Source organism: Chrysochloris asiatica, unplaced genomic scaffold (assembly GCF_000296735.1).
Source record: "Chrysochloris asiatica unplaced genomic scaffold, ChrAsi1.0 scaffold00143, whole genome shotgun sequence".
In the NCBI taxonomy this organism is placed as follows: Eukaryota; Metazoa; Chordata; class Mammalia; order Afrosoricida; family Chrysochloridae; genus Chrysochloris; species Chrysochloris asiatica.
Window position 1 is genome coordinate 312,509 of NW_006408661.1, and position 6,065 is coordinate 318,573.

Genomic DNA, 6,065 nt, shown 5'->3' on the forward strand with positions numbered 1-6,065 from the left:
CTTTGGTTGTGATCAGTATTTTAAGTCCTTTTCCCTCCCAGAAATCAAGATTGTATCACCCTCATAGTGCAGGTTATAAAATTGTATTCCTCAAATTCTGATGCCATGTTCTCCTTAGTTAATTCAGTTTTATCAAATTATTTGCTCAACATACATATTTTATAAGTACAGTGAAGGAATACAATCCTGGCACACATCTTTCCCAATTTTAAACCATTCAGTGTCCACTTGTTCTATGTACAGGTTCCTTGTGAGCATAATTAAGTGTTCTGGAATACCCAGTTTCCACAATATTGTCTATATTTTATCATGACTGACACAGTCAAAAGTATTTGCATAATCAATAAAGCAAAGTTATGCATCTTTCTGGTATTCTCTGTTTCAGTTAAGATCCATCTGGTATCAGCAGTGATAACCGTATTTTACTGCCTTCTTGTGACACTGGTTTGAACCTCTGATAGTTCTCTGTCAATGTACAGTTGCGGTCATTTTAAAATTATCTTTAACAAAATTTTACTTTCTTGTGATGTTAATAATATTGTCCAATGATTTCTTCATTCAGTTGAATCACTTATATTTGGAATGGGCAAAATATGGAACTCCTCCAATCAATTGACTCTCTTCTAATTTTCTTAGCATAGATAAGTGAGGGCCTCTAGTTCTGCATCAATTTGTCAAAATATTTAAATATGTATTCCATTAATTCCTAGAGTTTTGTTCATTGCCAATGTCTTCAATGCAGTTCACCCTGGACTTCTTTTTTCAGTAACATTGGTTCTTGATCACATGCTATATTTTGAAATGTTTGAAAATTAACCATTTGTTTTTTTGCACAGTAACTCCCTATATTCCTTCTATATTCTTTTGACGCTTTCTGCATCATTAAATAATTTGCCAATAGATTCCTATAATATTTCAAGTCAAGTCTTGGATTTTTTTTTCTTCAATTATTTCAATTTGAGAAATGCTGAATGTGTTCTTCCCTTTTGGTTTTCCAACTCCAGGTCTTTTTACATTTCATGATAATACTTGAGTTTGTCTTCTAGAGCTGCTGTTGACATTTTCTTTTCACTTTCTTTACTTCATTTTTTTTTTGTTTGCTTTATCATTTCTACGCTAGTGAACAAGTATCAGAATCTCCTCTAACATGCATTTTGGCCTTTTCTTTATTTCTTGTCTTCTCAATGAGCCTTTTGCTTTCTTTCTGTATGCTGTTCTTTATATCATCCAACATCTCTTCTGTTCTTTAATCATTTGTGTTTAAAGCATCATATATGTTTTTGAGATGATCTGTAAAGTGGGATATGTTCAAGGTTATATTTTGGCTCTTGTGGACTTGTTCTAATTGTCTTAAGTTTTAGCCTGAACTTAAATATATAGTAATACAAATACTACAAATTAGAGTATAAAAATAAAAATAATGAAGGTTAGAGAAGTTTATTTGTATGGTTTTTTTTTAATCGTTCATATATGACATTCAATAGACATAATTAAATATGTTGTTGTTGTTAGGTGCCATCGAGTTGATACCGACCCATAGCAAGCTTATGCACAGCAGAATGAAACACTGCCCAATCCTGGGCCAACCTCACTATTGTTAATTAAATATAGAAATGGAAAAATAAATTGACCCTCAAAATTGTGATTTGTTTCCCTTTTCCTAACATTACAGATGTATTTCAGCAGCTGATATTTTTTATGCTTTTGAAATTGCATATTTCATCAAAAGTTTAGCTATTTTTTTCATTTCATTTAAGTTTTAAGTTTTACTAAAGGTAATACCGAAATGGTTGCAAGCATACTTTGACAGAGAACTTCCAGAGGTTCAAGCCAGATTCAGAAGAGGACATGGAATGAGTGGTATCACTGTTGACTTCAGATGGATCTTGTATGAAAGCAGAGAATACCATAAAGAAGTTTACCTGTGCCTTATTGACTCTGCAAAGGTTTTCAATCGTGTGGATCATGACAAGCTATGGAAAACGTTGGGAATTATGAGTATCCCGGAACACTTAATTGTGCTCATGAGAAACCTTACATAGACCAAGAGACAGTTGTTTGAACAGAACACAGGAACACTGACTGGTATAAAATTAGAAAAAGTGTGCAACAGGGTTGTATTTTTTCACCATACTTATTAAACTTGTATTCTGAGCAAATAATCCAAGAAGTTGGGCTATATGAAGAAACACATAGTACCAGGAAGACTCATTAACAATCTGCCATATGCAGATGATACAACATTGATTGCTGAAAGTGAAGAGGTCTTAAAACAGTACTTACAAAGATCAAAGTCCACAGCCTTCAGTATGCTTTCATCTCAGTGTAAAGAAAACAAAAAACCCTCACCACTGGACCAATAACATCCTTCTCAATGGAGAAAAGATTGAAGTTGTGAAATACTTCATTTTTCTTCAATTGACCATGAATACTCATGGAAGCAGCAGTCAAGAAATCAAATGACACATTGAATTAGGCACAAGACCTTTTTAATGTGTTGAAGAGTAAATATGCCATTTTTAGGACTTAGGTACATCTGACCCAAGCCATGGCATTTTCAATAACCTCATATGCATGTGAAAGTTGGGCAGTGATTAAGCAAGATCATAGAATAATTGATGCATTTGAGTTATGGTGTTGGAGGAGATTATTCAAAGTGCCACGGGATGCCAAAAGAACAAACAGATCTGTGTTGGAAGAAGTGTGGCCAGAGTACTTTTTGGAAGTCAGGATGGCCAGACTTCTTCTCTCATATTTCAGACATATTGTCAGGAGGGACCTGTCACTCAAGAAGGATATCATGTTTGATAAGTTGGAGGGTCAGAATAAAAGATGAAGATCCCCAACGAGATGGATTGGCAAAGTGGCAGCCTCAATGGTCTCAAGCATGGCAACAATTCTGAGGCAGTGTTTTGTTCTGTTGTACATAGGGTCTCTATGAGTCAGTGATGACTCGATGGCACCTAACAACAACAACAACAACATAGTGTATGATGGTGAAAGGCAGCAGTGATGGACTTGTTAGTCCATGGAGCAAGAGCTGAGTCCCTTCAGCAAGAGGCTTGTTTTGTTATGGTTGTTGTTGTTAATTGCTGTTGAGTCAGTTCTGACCCATAGCAATCCTGTATGGGGTTTCTGAAGAATTCCGGTGTGAGGCTGTGGTTAATGCAGTGGACTGCAAAGTTGATTTGAACAGCTACCTTATACAGGTTGCTCTAGGTCATAACTGAATTGATAATATTTAATAACCAAATCATTAACACAGCATTTCTGAAGACCAGCTGGAAAGCTTTAACTGTCAACTTTGTGTTTCAAATTGACATAGAAGTCCAATGCATCAACCCACAGCACCAAACTAGGACTCCAGGAGACTTGATAGAAGAGCTCAACATTTTGTAATACTTGTTAACATAGGGCAAGGGGCTGAGTGTCCTCCATTCAATGTGTTGACTCAGAAAGATTTGGTGCATGAGTCTTCCTTACAGCACACAGCAGGGCCATATGTCTCTGGAAAGGAAGTTAATAAGCAAAGCCAAAATAGCTCTAACAGTTATTTGTGCAGAGTATGAAAGTCTTAAGTGTGTCACATGTACGGCTTCCAAACTTCCCTGATCTGGGCAGTATGGGACAGTTAATATAGTAGGAGTTCTGGTAGCGTAGTGGTTACAAATCGGGTTGTGAACCTTAAGATCAGCAGTTTGAAACTACCAGCTGTTCTGAGGGAGAAAGATGAGGCTTTCTGCTCCCATCAAGATTTACAGATTTGGAAACCCTGTACAGGGTTGCTATGAGCTGGTTCTGACTCTGTGTCACATAACCACCACCACCATGTTTGTATAGTCCACATATCCTGGTAGGAGCTGGAAGCAGAATCTAACAAGACCCAGTGGCTAAGAAGAATCTTAGAGAGCCACACAGGCTGTTTAGCAATGTGGTGGTGTTCAGAAGCAGAGGGGACATAAACACAGAATCTGATAAGAACCATGCTGTGCATTCCCTGACATATAAGAAATATTGTTAGGTGCCATTGAGTTGGCACCTACTTATAGCAACCCCATGTACAACAGAACAAAATACTGCCTGGTTCTGCAACATCCTCACAATAGTTGTCATGTTTGAGACCAATATTGCAGTCATTGTGTCATTCCATCTTAATGAGGATCTTCCACTTTTGTGTTGACCTTTTCCAAGCATGAGGACCGTTGTCTGGTTCCTCCTGATAACCTATCCAAAGTATGGGGCCAAAGTCCCACAATCCTTATTTCTAAAGGTGGAAGTCTGTACTAACACAGAATTGTTTTTTCTTCTGTCAGTCCATGTTACTTTCAATATTATTCATCAATACCATAATTCAGATGAATCAATTATTTTTTTCTGGTCATCCTTACTCATTGTCTATATTTCACATGCATACGAAGCAATTAAAAATACCATGATTTGAGTCAAGTTAACTTTAGTCCTCAAAGTGCTCTTTAATGCTTTAAAGGGTACTTTTGCAGTAGGTCTTTACAATGCAATGCATTATTTGATTTCTTGAATACTGTTGCCCTGGGCATTAATTAAAGATCCATGTAAAATGAAATACTTGACAAGTTTAATCATTTCTCCATTTATTATGATACTTATTGGTCCAGTTGTGAAGATTTTTGCTTTCTTTATGATGAGGTCGAATGCAAACTGATGGCTGTAGTCTCTGATCTTTGTCAGCAAATGCTTTGGGTCTTCTTCAGTTTCAGCAATCAAGGTTGTATTACCTGTTCATGAGTGTTCCTCAATAAGAGCAGGAGTCTTCCAATCTTGATGTCACATTCTTCTTCATATAATCAAGCTTCTCAGATTATTTGCTCAGCATACAGAATGAGTACTTGTGTTGAAGTGTGCAACCCTGTTGCAAACCTTTCCTAGTTGCATACCATTAAGTTTTACACCACTTATACCATTACACTCTTGTTCAGTACAAATTACTGCCTCTTGGTCTATGTTCAAATTCCTCATGAACATGATTATGAAATTGTTCTGAAATTCCCCTTCTTCACAATGTTGTCCATAGTTTGCTATATCCAAACTGTCGAATGCCTTTGCATAGTCAATAAAGCACAAGTAAACATCTTTCTGGTATTCTCTGTTTTCAGTCAAAATACATATGACAGTAGAAATGATATTCCTCTTTCCATATCCTCATCTGAATCCAACTAGAATTTCTGGAAGCTCTTTGTCGATGTATTGCACAACCATTTTTATATTATTATTAGCAGCATTTTACTTGCACGTGATATTAATGATGTTTTATAATTGCTGCATTTTCTTAGGTCACACTTTTTTTGAATAGGCAATCAACTGGTCAGGTAGCTGTTCTCCAAATTTCTTGACATAGATGACTGAGTACCTCCAGTGGTGCATCAGTTTGTTGAAACATTTCAATTTTATTCTGTCACTTCTTGTATTCTTGCTTTCCACCAATACCTTCTGCGCAGGTTGGTATTATTCCTTCAGTGATACTGGTTCTTAATCATGTACACCATAAGTATTCATATAGGTAAATTGACAATGTGTACATGTTACCGGGTTGAAAATCTGTTATTTTTGTTTACTGTGCTTTCTATACAAAAATAATAATGCACTGTCTCCAAAGCTGCTGCAGACCATTTTGATCCCTTTGAGAATACTATTTAAGTGTCTTGTGTCCAACTCAATAACAAATAAATATAACATCAATAGATTGGTTTATGCCAGTGTGTGTATGTGTCTTATTCCTACCAGTATTAAGGCTGCATGGAAGCTTGAAACACAACCATTCTCTATGTGCATTGCAGACAGACAAACATATACATATAATTGAATAATTATACAAAACAATAAAATTGTTGATCACAAAAATTAATTTATTGAGCATCTACTTTTAATACGGACTGCACAGTACAGACAATAAGATCATAATTTATTTCATGTTTTACAGAATATGAAAATTGAAAAAGAGTATGAATGATAATCCTTATATTAAAATGTACTAATCTGCATCAGAATTTAGGATCACCAATGTTTCTATTTAATATTATATATTTACT